Here is a 15,896-nt window from a genome sequence, read left to right on the forward strand (position 1 = left end):
GGATAAATCACAGGTAATTTTATTTAATGACTCAGGAATAGATAGTGTTTGGTACAATTGGCAAATCGTAGGGCATTCTTCACCCACTCACTCACTCACTCACTCACTCACCCACTGGATATAGACGTGCTGAGTACCTAGGGGTCAGGTGCTATAGCGAATGCCAGGAACACAGATAAGAATAATAGAGACTGGCTGCTGAGGGGCCTAAAGTCCAATGTATTATGATATATTTCCGGAACCCAAATGAGGACAAGTTTACTCATGGGACAGAATGAGGAGAGCTTTGGGATCTCCTACATCTGAGTCCTAATTCTAATAAGCAAGCTGCTTAACTCAGTCTCTGTTTTCTCATCTGAAAAGCGGGGATAAAGCATCCACCTCACAAGGTGGTTGTAAGTACTAAATTCCATGTCCAGAACATGCTGGTTTTCTTTTCCCATCCTTCTTTGAACTCCACTTCCCCCACACCATGTCCCCAGACTGCCAAGGAAAAAGATAACTGGAGTCAAGAAGGGTTTCATTCACTGAAGTGGTGACATTGAGCCGGGGCTTGAAAGATGAATAAAAAGTGAGGATGACAGGCAGAGTCAGTGGCAAGGGCTTCTAGAAGGTGGGCGTGATGCATTCAAAAGCACTAAGGCGTGGAAGACCATGGTGTTGGGGAGTCAGGGGGAAGTGAGTAGTTTAGAATGTGAGCTGTATAGATGGGTATAGTTGATTGCTTCCTTGAGTGGCAAGTTGGAAAAGGAGTGTGATGTCTTGGTGAATATGGCCGGTCAGATGCCTGCATATAATGCCATTTCCAGACCAGACCAACAGAAGTTGACTTCCCTGGGGCTGGTGTTGAATGTTGACCACACAGTGCACTTTCTCTTCCCTGAGCTATCCGCGTGTGACACGTGGGCTCAGCTCTCTCTTTTCACCTCCTGGATGGGACCCACAGTCTGGCTCCTGACTCCCCATATTGGACACTAGACTTGGGTCTTCTAAGATCCTAGATCTAGTTTGATATTTTGTTTTGAGATCCAGTTGCTAGTTGTTTCATCATGTGTGAAACTGAAACGGTGAGTGATCTACTCAGGTATCTTTTTCCTAGTACTAGTGAGAAATAGTAGCCCATTTAGAGAACGTAACACTAAAACTCATACCATAAATACAATCCTGGGATTACTCAGTTTCTCACATAAATCAAATTCAAATTCATATAAAATAAAGTCATTATACTGACATTAGAATTTATAGAGGCTCATGCAATTATGACAGATAATTGCTTTTATAATAATTATTTTAAAAAATCATAATTTTATGGCTGAGCGTGCCATTCAGGGTTGGTTACACTGAAGGTAGGAAAACAGTTCTCAGTCTTGGAAAAGAAAATGCTCAGGAGTAAAGGGAGGTGAGCTGTGAGAGAGAATGAATTTGAAACCAGTGGTTCATGCTGAGTCTGTCAATTTATTTGTTCTGTGTCTTTGGGACAAACTACCTAAAGTCTCTGAGTTTCTTTTCTCATTGAATGGGGAAAATAATAATTTTATGGCTGGCTTATTTTAGTATCAAGGGCCATAATATATATTAAGGTGCTTTGTAACCTACAGCCATTTTACTAGTTAAAATAATTATTAAATGGAGAAATAATCCATGTCAAAAGTCTGCTATCAAAGGAAAAAATTTATACAAATTCTACTAAAATCACTGCTATCAAACTACTCAACAATAGTCTGTAAACCAAGGAACTATATACACTGTCATGCAGTGTTAAGTAATAATTGTGTTCCATTTCCTTCATCAGGCATTCATTCATGCTAAAATTTGGTAATGGATATACTCTGGATCATCAGCCCTGAGAGATGTTTCTCCAAAAAGGGCTCACGGTCATGGAGAAATGCTGCAAGCTCCATCCCAGCTTAGAGAGACTGGTTAAAACCTCTGAGGAATCCCACAATAACTTTCAACACAACGTTTTCCAAACCCCATTGGAGCACAGAAGTCTGTTTTCAAGTATTAGCTTTGGTTCAAAAGAATATATTTGGGGAATATTTTTTCATATAGACTTTTCTTAAAAACAACAGTATTCATGACAAAACTAATAACCATTCTAGGTTGATGTGATTTTAGAGCCGAGAGCTTTGATGTGTTAATGTGATTTTGTATTAATATCTGTGCTAATGTGTTCATGTAATTTTAGAGCAGAGAGTTTCAGTCAAGCCAGCTTTGTCAAAATGGTAGTAAATGTTATCTGCCCTGTAAGCTTTTTTCTCAATTGCAAACATTTCATTTTCCTCCATCGCTAGGCGAGTTTTTAGTACTGTCTGAAAATAGGAAACCAATGTATCAAGAAATGTTCTCCATTTTTCAGAAGGAGAAAATGATTCACGAAGAACTTAGTGATTTGTCCAAGGTCACATAGCTCTTGGATGGTGGCTCTGACATTCAAACTTGAGCTAACTGCTCCGGAGCCAGTGAATGATCTGATGATAAACCAGAATGTGTTTTACACCGTGGTCTTGTAGGTGTATTCACGTTGCTGGTTGGGGCTAATTCTCATTGTTTCAAAGACTGGTTTAGAACAGACGTTTGAAGATTGTTGGGAAGATTCAACAGAGACGTCATTGGCTCAAGGTTTGGGTGGTAGCAGGGAAGATAAAGGGGGGTCAGTTGCCTCATACTATCGAGACATGGTTTGGAGCTCTGCTTAAACTCTGCTGGGTGTTAGCTACAAAAGATAATACACTTGAACTTTGTTCAGCGCTTCACTGATTCACAGATGAGTGCAACTCATTTTACCTCAACCCACACCTGACGTTAACAGTTTATATAGATGAGTAACCTATTGGACTCCAGCAAATCAGGCAATGAAACACCGTTTTATATCTTTTCTGGACTAAGATATAGATGCCAAGGACTGATTAAATAAGCAGTTCATTAAAAAGTTGAGCAGTTGCACAGTTAACTAGTATCTGTCGTAGAATTGCATGACGCCATCCTCATTTGGTTTTCTCTGGAAATGGCTTTTCACTTTAGAAATCTGAGTTTTTACTCAGCCATTAGAAACGACAAATACCCACCATTTGCTTCGACGTGGATGGAACTGGAGGGTATTATGCTGAGTGAAATAAGTCAATCGGAGAAGGACAAACATTATATGGTCTCATTCATTTGGGGAATATTAAAAATAGTGAAAGGGAATAAAGGGGAAAGGAGAAAAAATGAGTGGGAACTATCAGAAAGGGAGACAGAACATGAGAGACTCCTAACTCGGGGAAACGAACAAGGGGGGATGGAAGGGGAGGTGGGCGGGGGGTGGCGGTGACTGGGTGACGGGCACTGAGGGGGGCACTTGATGGGATGAGCACTTGGTGTTATTCTATATGTTGGCAAATTGAACACCAATAAAAAAAAGAAATCTGAATTTTGTCTTTAATATATGTTAGGTTAGGCACAGAGAAATGTACATCTGTCCTGCTCTGTCTACTAATCCTTTCTCATTCCTACCAATTTTGACACTTTAGTAGCTTTTTAAAATACCCTCATGTTTATTAAGTAACAATCAATGGAAAGCGTGATAGTGTAAAAATAACCTAATTTCAGCAAGTTTAAAGGGACTTGAAAATTATTCTGACATATTCTAATTTCTTAGAATGGAAACTTCTTGTTATGACAAATGAAAGAGGTATGTCATTATTGGTCAGGCAGCGGATAATCAGCTTTCATAAAACAAGTATTTTTTTTATTTTTTATGTTTTTTTTAAGGATTTATTTATTTTAGAGGGAGAGAGAGAGAGCACAGAGTAAAGGGTGGGGGAAAGGGAGCAAGAATCCTCAAGCGGACTCCCCGCTGAGGAGGGAGCCCTCTGTGGGGTTCATCCGGGGATCCTGAGATTGTGACCTGAGCCAAAACCAAGAAGCAGCTGCTCAACTGACTCAGCCACCCAGGTGCCCCAAAACAAGTATTTTTTTTTTTTCAAAACAAGTATTTTTTAGATACTGAGTTTTATATATGTTTAGGCTCCAAAGTGGTCATTTATTGCATCATCTTTCTGTTGAATTTGCATTGTTGGATGGTTTGAGTACAATCTGGTGTGTACGTATGTACATACGCATGCATGTGAGCTGATAATTTTTTAAGTGTTCCTGGTCATTACGCATTATCTGGGTAATTCTTGTCCTTATCCTGTTTTTGTTTTTGTTTTCTTTTAATGTGCTAAGGTGCCGCTGGTGTTTTTAGTCAATGGGAACCCTGAGTAAGATAAGATGGTTCTAGGCTTTCATGGTATGATTAAACAGTGAGACTTACCATCCTGAATACAGCGATATTGGACATGTCAGAGTTCAGAAAGCAATTCGTATTGCCTGGTGAGTTTGCTGAACTGTGGGGTCAGTTCTCCATTGGAGAATATTTTTTCCCCAAAGAAAGACAAATGAGTACTGAAATAAACAGAGGGTTGTGAACATATTTGTTACACAGGCCTTCTCTGAAACAAAAATTTTGCCTAGCATCAGAAAATAGTTTTACTATTTTACTGTAAACAGTGTCCCTTAAAATGGTAGGCTAATGCCTTTAATAAACAGAATTAAAATTACAGTGCTATTTATTATATCCTAATTCCTTTTCCATAAATACTGAGGGTTGTGTTAAAATTGAAGTCCCTTAAAAAAAATTCCCACCAAGATCCCCACTCATGGTTAAATGCTACCAAGTTATCCTCAACTTCACGGAACATAAAGTGACTTTAACTGTGAACGACACGTTTTTCATTTGTACCCCCTTCCTCAATATTTTTTTTGCCCCTTTATGTCAAGCTCGGGTTTGACATCCATAAACCTGGAGGCAGTTTAGAGTCAACCTACCTGAAAGGCTTTTTTTTTTTTTTTTTTTTTTTTACAGACTTCAAAGTGAAGATCAACAGGTAGTCCTGCATAGAGGGCAGATTCGACAAATGCAACCTTGACTAATGAAGACACTTCATCACAAAAACAACAACCAAACAAACAACAACGAAAACCCCAACTCACACCAAGATCTTCTCTGTTTCAGGGACCCAGAAAAGAGGGAGCAGGGGCTGGCGGCTCCCAGGCTTCACTCTGGCAGGACAGCTGGACAAGTCAGCCCACCTGGGAGGATGCTTTTGTTTACATCTCAGGTTGCCGCCTGACGATTGGTGGCTGGGCTGGAAGGGAGGGTCCGCAGGAAACGCGACACTGGGGATGCTGCCCCCTATCACATGATGGAAATTTCCACTCTTTGGAAAGGCGAAAAGAAAAGAAAGGAGGGTCTCTCAATCCACCCTTTTCCGATACTTCCCTTGGGTCCCAATCGGCAGAGGTGGAAAAAGACGCAGGTGAGTGAAACTTTTCTGTTTTCTGCTAGGCTTAGAGACCTGTCAGTGTGCAAACTTGTGGCTGGATCCCAGCCCGGATTGGTGTTTGTGCGTGTGTGTGTGTGTGTGTGTGTGTGTGCGTGAGCGCATAGGGACACGCACACGTGTGCAGTCCGGCCTCTCAACCGTCTGGGGCTTAGGTTAGGTATTGAGGCTCTTTGTCACTTGCTTGATTGACCCCAATTCTTATGATTTTCCAAAGGATCGCGCTTTGGATGGGTTACTGCAGGCTGATGACCGGATTGGCTAGAAATGAAGTCAACCGGGGCAGAGTTAGGGGGACCGATTGGGAAGGCTCACGTGTGACTTTGCAAGAGAGGTGGCAGGGTAGCCACCTACCCAAGAGGTTGGCCAGGTAGCCCAATCCCAGGAGGGGGGGGGCGGGCTGGGGTTTGCCCCCCTCCACCCCCACCCCCCACCCCAGGCCCCAAGCCCCGGGTTCCCTCCCCTTGGATTTCCAGTTGGGTGTCCCGGGACCGCCGTCCGCAGCCGTGGCCCCGCCACCAGCCTAACTCGGGTCGGCTTGGGGATCAGTGCTGGCAAGTGCTACCCAAGTTGCGGGCCCGTGTCCTCAGGGCGGGGACATTGGGTGCTGGACCTAAAATAGACCCGCTGTCCCTGACAGCTGGGCTGCCTGGGCCGGGCCAGCCGGTCCCTCGGGTGGGGGGCTGCGGCCCCGGGAGTCCCCGGAGAGGCTCCTTCGGGGGAGGAAGGAGGCGGGAGCTGTGCTGGGTCGGGGCCTGCAGGGGGGCGCGGGGACCGAGACCGCAGCGCCGGGACGGGGACGCCTGGGGCGCTGGACCCAGGGCAGGGCGAGCAGAGGCGCGGAGCGGGAGAGGCAAGTGGGGTCGAGCGCACGGGGTGGGGGGGGGGATAGAGAGCGCGAGGCTGGGGGGGAAAACGGGGAGAGGAGAATGAATGAAGGGGGGGAGGGAGCCCGACGCCGGGAGCCCCGGGGGGGGGGGAGCACGTGGAGCGCGAGAGCGGGGCGCGCGGGGAGCAGCGCAGGGAGCGGGGTGCGCCCCAGCGAGAGGGGGCGCCCCCGGAGAGGCGCACTCGGTTACGGGGAGAGGATGGACTAAACTGGGGAGGCTCGGTCCCCGGTGCGCCCGGGGGTACCTGCCGGGGAGGGGGCAGGAGCTGGGACCTGGGGCGGCTTGGAGAGGCCCCGGGCACCCCGAGCCACGCTTCCAAGCACGGTGTTCAGATACCCGGGCCTGGTGTCACCGCAGGATGGGGTGGCCGTTGACGTCCTTCTCTCAGGGCGAAAGTGCATCTCCGCCCGTCTCGGGGGCATCTTAGATTCCGAGAAAAGAGGCGTCAGGGCAGCGGCGGCCGTGCAGGTGCTGCAGGTGCGCGCGTACCTGTCCGCCCGGCGCTGCTCCGCGCCCCTGCACGACCCGCTTTCTTTGTTAAGCACTTGGAGCGCTGGGACCTGGGCTCCTCCGGGGAGGAGGGAGCCCCGACGGCCAGTCCCCCAATTTCCTGGCTTCTCCTAGTCCTTTATTAGACTTAGTTGCTATGAGTGAATTGCCTCATGTTGTAAAAAGCACTTGCTACACCGGGATCACGATTTCCAGGGCCCGGTTCGCTAGGGCTCTCTGGTCTGGGTCTGTTCGGTTATTGCCTTTTTAGGGACACTGACTTCTGGGAGCGGTAGGGTGGGAGGAATTAGCCCCACTGCAGACTAGTCCCCCAAGAGGCACAGAGATGGGTGGACTCTCTCACATGGAGCACAAGAAGTGTGTGCGCACACACACCTGTGTAATAGAGCTTCTGAAGGGCTAAGAGAATCTATAGAAAAATCTATGATCTGGGTAGAAGCTTGTAAGGACAGAGAAACTGAGGAGAATATATATGAACTTTCCAAAGTATTGAATACCACGTGTTCGGAGACAGAAAGCTTTTAGTGGGCTGATTCTATCACAAAACATTAAAATGCAGGGAGATGGGTGGAAGGGGACAGATAGTTTTCAAGCCTGCGGGGGTAGATGAGCTCTTCCGTCAGAGTATGTAGTGCTAGGTGCTCCGAGGAGGCTGGTCCCCACTCGATTAATGGTAACAATCACACATATATATCAATTATTACATTTCTTTTATGTTAAATCCTCATAACAACCTCATGGGACAGATTCTATTATTATACTCATTTTACAGAGCAGGACAGAGACATAGACAGTATGAGGAACACAGACGGTCTTTGGAAGCCCTACGTGGTCATTAGTTATTCTTAAATCTAAATGAACAATTCTCTTTCACTTTGTATTTCATCAGAGGCAGAACTGGACAGGTGACTTTTAGGGAGCCAAAGCTGACCGTTTGGCCTGTGACAGACTAATCCTATGCTAAGAAAGCCAACACATGGTCATTTAGCTATAGACTGAATCCCCACAGCCCCAGAACTAGATTTTTTCAATAAGTGACATTTGGGAAATGCATAGTATGCCTATGGTTACCCATCGGTTTATCGAATCCTCAGGCCAAGCATAATAAATAGATCAGATGCAGACTTCTTGGTTAAATGTTTTTCTTCTTTCATGTCATTGCCCTTGTTTGTTTCCTCAGTGTTTTTCAGGAGTCTTTTCCTTTCTCTTCCTCCTTCTCCTTTGTACTGACTTACTGATAATTTCCAAGTATTTTTTTAAAAACAATTTAAGCCTTTTTTTTTCTTTTTTAATTTTAACATACCTGAAGCATTGATTTAAAAAAAAAAAAAAGCCCACAAAGGTTTAATGGGGTTTATGGCCACTTAGGTATTTTTAGATGTATCAAAATAATATGGTCTTTTAAAATGTACTTCATATATCACCTGAAGTCATCTTGCATGCCCCTGCTGCCCTGGTGACATCTTGTAGGAAGGGTATGAGGTGGGAGTAGGGGAGAGACAAAGAAAGGAAAGAACTCTCTACGAGCCAGACTTTACGCTAAGCCCTTTACAAATGTGAAATCTATTTAATGTTCACACACTCCTCCTTGTTATAGGTGTTTGTTATCTCCATTTTACAGAGGAGGAAATTGAAGCACATAGGAACTAAGGAAAGAGACAAGGGTCACCCAGCTAGTAAATGACAGCGCTGGCATCAGAGCTTTAAGCCCCTTCTATGCCAGAGCTCCTGCTTCCAATAGAGCTGGCAGAATGAAAGTTAACTAGGAAAACAAAAACTTAAGGAGGAAAGAGGCTTACGGAGATGTTACACAACATGGTAGGATGTGCCCAATGGGAGGAATGGAACTGCCAAATGTCTTCCCTGTGACTGCTCATCTTCCTCTGGTCTTCCCTCTATTTTTGTAATGACCTAATTCCATTCCTTCATTCCCCAAACAATCACTCAGTATCATTATCTTCCAGGAACCCTGTTAGGGAGTGTCTTTTATCCCTGTTTCCCTAATACCTACCGAAGTCCTGGGCAAATACTAGGTGCCCAAGAAACATTTGTTGAATAAATGAATCAGTCTAGAGGAGGAAAGAATAAGCAAGCAAATGGTTGTACTAACAGCATGTTGAGGGCCAGGAAAAATTCAGATTTGAGCCCCTGAAGCTGGCTTGGGAAGGGGTCAGAGAACATTTCGAGACTTGGTAATGAAGCAGAAATAAAAGTCAGCCAGGCAAAGAAGTGAACAAACTGGGAGAGAATTCAACAGAGACCTGGAGAAAGGAGGAAGGAGAAAGTGGGAGCCACTCTGGGAATTTAGGAGTTCAGAAGTGGGAAGTGGAACTCCCATGAGAGGAGGTTGGGAGGGAGGTGTGGTCTGGGAGGCTCCCAAAGCTCTGGCCCACCCTTGAATTTTCAGAAGTGACCTGTGCTAAGGAGGAACACAATGACTGAATACAGAAATTATTTTTAATAATTTTATTATTATTCATAATAATATGAATTATTATTTTTATTATTTCATTATTTTTATTATTTCATCTTTTATTATTTCATCTTTCTATTATACACTCCTCTATTAGAGAACTTTAGTGTTTCAGACTCTTTAACACGTTAGGGTTTTAAACTCTGCACTCAAATGGAAATAGTAGACTTGGCTGTCCTCTGTTTGGGGAAATCAAATTATTTTTCTCATTCTCAAGGGGGATATTCTATTTTAACAAAGATACAATTGACACAATCACAAAAAAATATTCCCAAACAAATGCTTTTCTGTGTTTTTCTGGTTAGGGAGGGGTAGCTGGGGAGAATTTCTCTCCTTATTTTAGTTTTTAGTGGCTTTGTTTATTTTAGTGTGTTACAGAAGAGTCTGGAAGGAAAAAAGCATTTTAAAAAAATGAAGTGAGATCGGGCATGGAGTGACAGTAATGATGTCAACCTCTTAGCTCCAAAGTAGATGTTTATGCCAGTTAAGATTCTGGCTTTTGATAACAGACTTGGAAAATGCAATTCCCAGAGTCTCTTGTTTTTTTTTTTTTTTTTTTTTAGAGATCTTTTATACCAGTTTTCCATCCCAGGCTCAGAAGTCTGCATGCCTCCTCACTATTTCCACACTTGTAAAATACTCTCGTAGTTAAACTGTTATTTGGAAGGGAATTCGAACGGTAAATGAAATCCACAAATAATCCAAAACCTAATTTCAGTTAATACACTAAATCCTCCACTTTTTAGCGTTATATCCTTGGGCAAGTTTTTAAATCTTTTTTGAGCTTCATTGTCTTCAGCTATAAAATTGAGATCATACTGGCTCCTGTCTCATGGGATTATTATGAGGATTAAATGAGTTAACACATGTAAAATGCTCAGACTAATGCCTGATTCATAGTGAGCACTCAATGTGGGACAGCCATTACTGTTAATGTCATCACTCGGACACCCAAAGCATTATTTGAAATGTTAACGAATGTCTATAATAGAGGTTCTTTGGTGTTTTCCTCTGTCAAAACAAAAATGAAGGAAACAGAAGAGAGGAAATGAAAAAAGAGATAAATAATACTCACAAAGGACAGTCCAGCCCAGAATAACGTCATTCCCTGTATAAGAAGATTGAAATGTTCCCTTCCTGTTGGCTATTTGCCCCTATTTCTTTTGATCAGTCTAGTGTGTATCCATCATTAAAATGCACACCATCTCCAGTTCCCTTGCTTTCTCTCCTTTTTCCCTCCTTGGTCACTCCCGTCTCCATGGTGCCACACACAGTGCCTGGTGCAAACAGATACTCACGCATGTTTGCTGAGTGAATGAAGGAAGGAGCACCTATTGTGTTCTTTATAATAGTGTTTATTCTTCAGTTAAGCGTGTTTTCACTGCAATATTAAAGGCCTTGGCAAAGTGAATTTATGCACTACCGGCAGTCAATACAAATATTTTTCAATTAAATTGTTTATCCAGTGTGCATTATTGCATACAATTAAGCATGCGGGCTGGGGAATCCGGGTGTATGGATACCAATCCCTGTGCCACACAGTTGGGCTTCCTGGATTCCGATCTTGGCTCTCTCACTGGGTGGGACTTCCAGGCTTCCAATTTGGGTCTCCCGCTTTCTACCTGAGCGATCCAGATTGAGCTAGTTACTTAACCTGAGTGCTTCATTCTCTTCAGCTATAAAATGAGGGACACATTTCCTACTTCATGAACATTTTTTTGAGGATAAAATGGAATTATATATGGCTCATGGAGAGCATTAGGAGTGTTTTTTAAACAGTTAAAAGAGTCTTGTTTTCCAATTAGGTGCAATACGAATGCCTACCTTATAAAATTGGTGTGATACCAATGGAACGTAATAAACTCTCAAAAATGTTCCTATTCCTATTGCCTTTATTGCATATCCTTATTTATATTTTTCACAAAGGAGTTAAGGCCGTGATTCGGCTTTTCCATTTTTTTTCTTTCCTTCCTTCTCCGCCTTCCCTTCCCTTCCTTCCTTCCTTCCCTTCCCTTCCTTCCCTTCCCTTCCCTTCCCTTCCTCTCCTTCCTTTCCTCCCTTCCCTTCTTCCCCTTCCCTTCCTTCCTTCCCTTCCCTTTTTCCCTTCCTTCCTTTCTTTCCCTTCCCTTCCTTCCTTCCCTCCTTCCTTTCCTCCTTCCTTCCCTTCCTTCCTTCTTCCTTTCCTTCCCTTCCTCCGTTCTTCCCTTCCTTTCCTCCTTCCTTCCTTCCCTCCCTTCCCTCCTTCCTTCCTTCCTTCTGTCCCTCCTTTTCCTCCTTCCTCTCCTTCCTTTCCTCCCTTCCCTTCTTCCCCTTCCCTTCCTTTCTTTCCCTTCCCTTCCTTCCTTCCCTCCTTCCTTTCCTCCTTCCCTCCCTTCTGTCCCTCCTTTTCCTCCTTCCTTCCCTTCCTTCCTTCCTTCCTTCCTTCCTTCCTTCCTTCCTTCTGTCCTTCCTTTCCTTCTTTCCTTCCTTCCCTCCTTCCTTTCTTTCCCTCCTCCCCATCCTTCCTTCCCTTTCTTTCCTTCCTTCCTCCCCTTCCTTCCTTCTCTATCCATCGAAAGTCCTATTGATCCTACCTGACGCTTCAGGGTCACTTTTCCTCCCCACCCACCCTGGTGTTTGTCCTGTCATTTTGCCTTGCGTCATCCGCGCCTTTTACACCGCATACTCCTCAGGACAAGGACTTTGCTCTTTGTTTTGGCATAATTCTATAACCCCGGGTACACTCCTGGCGCTATAAAAATGTTAAAGAAGAAAAAGAAAAAAAGAGGGGAAAAAAAAAAAAAAAGGAGGCAATCCCCCAGGAGGCCAGCCCGGCGGGCGGCGGGTGCTGTCCAGCAGCATCTCCATCTCCGGCCGCGCCTGGCGGCTCGGGGCCCGCGTCCTGCTCTGCGGCCGCGCGCGGGGACCTGCGGGGACCTGCGGGGACCCCCGGGGACAGCCCGCGCGCTCCGAGGCTGGCGGCTTCTGCTGGGACTTCGCCAGAGGAACCAGTGAGTGAGTGAGACGTGGCAAGGACCTGGAGGAGGAGGAGGGGTGAGGCAGGGCAGCCGCGGGGCTCTAAGAGGGGTTTCCTGCGTGCGCCTGTGGCCCCCGGGCCGTGGCCTCGGGCTCTGGATCGTCCCCAAAGGGCAGGCGCGTGGGCACGCGGGCGGGATGCGCCTGAGGCCCTATGCGCCAGCCGATCTGGACCTACTAACCGGAGAGCATTTGTGTTTCCAGCCTGGCTTTGGGAGCGTCTGCAAAGCCATCAAATGGGTTGCAGCCCTGCAGACCTGGAGCGATTTTATCATAGGCCCGAGAACACATCATCCCTGTGTTATTCCTTTTTTGGGTTCTTGAGGCAATGGTGTAGAAACAGCACACTTAAAAATATGACGCTTTGTTGGCATGTGTCACGGTGCTGATTTTAATTATACTTGCAGTACAGAGGAGTCCGTGCTATCCGTGGTGGACTTACATATATTTAAAGTTTTTATTTTGAAGTGATTGTACAGTCACCAGAAGTTGTAAAGGTGGCACAGAGAGGCCCCCCCCCCTCTGTCTTTCACCCAGTTTCCTCCAGTGGTTACATTGGGCATGATTTTCATATAAGATCAAAACTCAGACTTTGATGTTGGTACTATATGTGTGTACAAAACGTATGTATCGTTTCCACGTCATTCGATCACACGCGAAGGTTTGTGCAGCCACCAGCACAACCAAGGTACGGAACTTGCATCACTTGAAAGATCCCCCTGCTGGGATTCCTTTACAGCCACACTTGCCTCCTTCCCCCTTCCCCTGACAACAGATGTTTCCCTGCTCTATATTTTAATTGTTTTTGCAAATATTATGTAAGCAGAATCACACTGTGATCTCTTTGAGACTGGTTTTTGTCTCTTTTAGACTGGTTATGCTGAATGCATAACATTCTAGAGGTCTAGAGATACGTTGCTGTATCCAAAGTTGGGTCCTTTTTATCACTGAATAGTATTCCAGTTGCTTCACCACATTTAGTGGTAGCGTTTTTCTTCTTCCTCTTCCCCTTCCCCTTCTCCTTCTTCTCTTCTTCTTCTTTCTTTCTTCTTCTTCTTTCTTCTTCTTCTTTCTTCTTCTTCTTTCTTCTTCTTCTTCTTCTTCTTCTTCTTCTTCTTCTTCTTCTTCTTCTTCTTCTTCTTCCTCTTCCTCTTCCTCTTCCTCTTCCTCTTCTTCTCAATTGATATATTTGTCTAGAACTTCAGTTGGATACTGACGGTACTCAGTAAGAGTGTGAGAACAAAATTTGAATGTGTTTTCAACTTCAAAATGACCTTTGTGTGTGATAGGGCCAAAGGATATATAAGCTACGTTTTAATTTAAAGCAGAGACCACCAGAGGAGTGCAGAGGAGAAAAGGAATGTGGCAGAGAAAAGGATGTATTTAGACAGTTAAGATCCAAAACCTGGCACTTTTTAAGATTTCCACACCAATAGGACAATCTATTCTGTGATTCTTATCTTTGGTTAGGGCAACTCAGATTTCTTGAAGCTGATTTTAAAAATGCTTCTGCAATAGGGAATCCCTTGCCAGTCTGTGCAGTCAACATAGCTGATAACTCAAGGACACGGCTGGAAATGACCATGAGTGACTCTAGTTTGAGGAGGGTCACCAGAGTCAAAATAACATCTTTAGCCCCAGGGCAACTGTGGAGGGTCCTGAGACTCTCCTTGGCCACTCACCCCACCCACCAGTGGGAGGAGCATCACCCAGAGTTCACTTAAGTCAGATTTTAAAAGGAGGCTGTGACTCTTCACCTGAACACCCACAAGTGACTTGAACCTGCACTCTCCAAAGGCTGTAACTAGCTAAGGGAAATGCAGCCCTTCTGAATAGTACCTAGAAGAATTAGGCTCAATCCCTGGCTTCAGTCAGTACCTACTGGAGAGTTCTCTCCCCCACTTTGTCCTCCCTGGAGGAGAGAACAAAATATCCACTACTATCTGAAAGTATACTTTGTGTTTTTAGAATTTCACACCTTGGGCTTTCAAAGACATGCTATCAATTCACAAAATAACTATCAGTCTCCAGCCCTGCCTAGATCCAAGTCTAAGTGAAGACATTGGGCTAAGTCACCGTTTTCATGATTTCTGTTACCAGAAAAATATTCCTTATTCCAATCCCTGCCGGGGGATGGAGGGTAGGTAGCAGATGCTTGTTCAAAGCCTACGCATATATAGAACTGCCATAAGCAAAATAACGTATAACTCCTTTCATGGGCAAATCAGCTTTCCTGAATCTTTCCAAATGGAACAGCATCTTCGTACTGGGTAATTTATTTTATTTTGTGTAAATGATGGGAGCCATGCCAAGGTTGTGATATGAAGTGCAGACAGAGGCCACTATTCTCAACATTATAGGTTTTGTTTTTTTTTTAAGGGGTGATGAGGCGGGGGTGGTATTTGTCTCTCAAACTTTTTCTTTAAAAAGAAAAAAAAATAGAGCTTTTCTGAAAGAAAAATAGAATAGAAATGCTTCATGTACTGTATCAATGTAGGCAAAACCCAAAAGCTGTACAAGTATTTTCAAAAAATTTTGTAATACTATAGCAATGTCCACACTGAAAAATGACACCAAATATAATGCTTTGCATTATTCTTTATACCAGAAAACTTTATTGAAAAATAAAGTTCAAACTCCTTAACTTGACAGTCAAGGTCAACATCAGCTGGACTGTACACAAATATCCTACGTGAGCTAAAGTAGACAATAGTTGTTTTGGTATTACTGGAGCCAAACTTCTGATCCCATTTCTTTCTTTCTTTCTTTTTTAAATCAATTAATTAGCATATTGTGTATTATTAGTTTCAGAGGGAGAGTTCAGTAATTTATCAGTTGCATATAACACCCAGTGCTCATCACATCACATGCCCTCCTTAATGTCCATCAGCCAGTTACCCTACCCTCATCAGTCCCTCCAGCAACCCTCAGTTTGTTTCCTATGATTCAAAGTGTCTTATGGTTTGTCTCCCTCTCTGATTTCATCTTGTTTTATTTTTCCCTCCCTTCCCCTATACTCCTCTGTTTTGTTTCTTAAATTCCGCATATGAGTGAAATCAGGTGATAATTGGCTTTCTTTGATTGACTTATTTCACTTAGCATTATACCCTCCAGTTCCACCTATGTCACTGCAAATGGCAAAATTTTATTTTCTGGTGGCTGAGTAATATTCCATTGTGTATATATTTACCTATTCTAGTGTACATGAAAATCTGGGCTCTTTTCCATAATTTTGGCTATTGTGGACATTGCTGCTCTAAGTATTGGGGTGCAGGTGCCCCTTCCATCTGATCCCATTTCTCTAGCCTGGAACCACCCTCTTCTCTCTGAAGTCATATCATTCTTCCTTCATGAAACCTGTTCTCCTTGCCCCAGCTCCCATGCTGAGCTCTCTAGCTGTCTTGAAGACAGGGATCCTGTTATGAATAGTGTCCAATGAAGAGTAGGTACCCAGTGGTGATGGAATGTTGTTAGGAGCTGGGTTCTGCAGTTAGATGTGGGGCTGTGAGTCCTGGCCCACTCACTTGTTCACCAGCTTTGGTCTTTGGGTAAATTACTTAATCTTCTTGAGCATCAGCTGCATCACTTATAAAATGGGGATGATAATATTACCTACCCAAAAGGTGAGGGTATTACTGATAC

At 44.2% G+C, this 15,896-nt stretch overlaps 1 protein-coding gene across 2 annotated transcripts in view; it reads left to right on the forward strand.

Annotated features, from left to right (window-relative positions):
- SLC38A4 (solute carrier family 38 member 4) overlaps positions 1–15,896 on the forward strand; it is an 84,182-nt gene that overhangs the window by 9,209 nt on the left and 59,077 nt on the right. Inside the window, exon 2 of one of the 2 annotated variants that reach the window (XM_077870339.1) lies at positions 4,889–5,342. The gene's annotated coding sequence lies outside the window, so the exon portion shown is untranslated. Of the gene's footprint in view, positions 1–4,888; positions 5,343–6,099; positions 6,220–15,896 lie in introns of those variants that run through there. The other variant, XM_077870340.1, reaches the window with a different exon arrangement.

The sequence above is a fragment of the Canis aureus genome, chromosome 25 (assembly GCF_053574225.1).
Source record: "Canis aureus isolate CA01 chromosome 25, VMU_Caureus_v.1.0, whole genome shotgun sequence".
Classification (NCBI taxonomy): domain Eukaryota; kingdom Metazoa; phylum Chordata; class Mammalia; order Carnivora; family Canidae; genus Canis; species Canis aureus.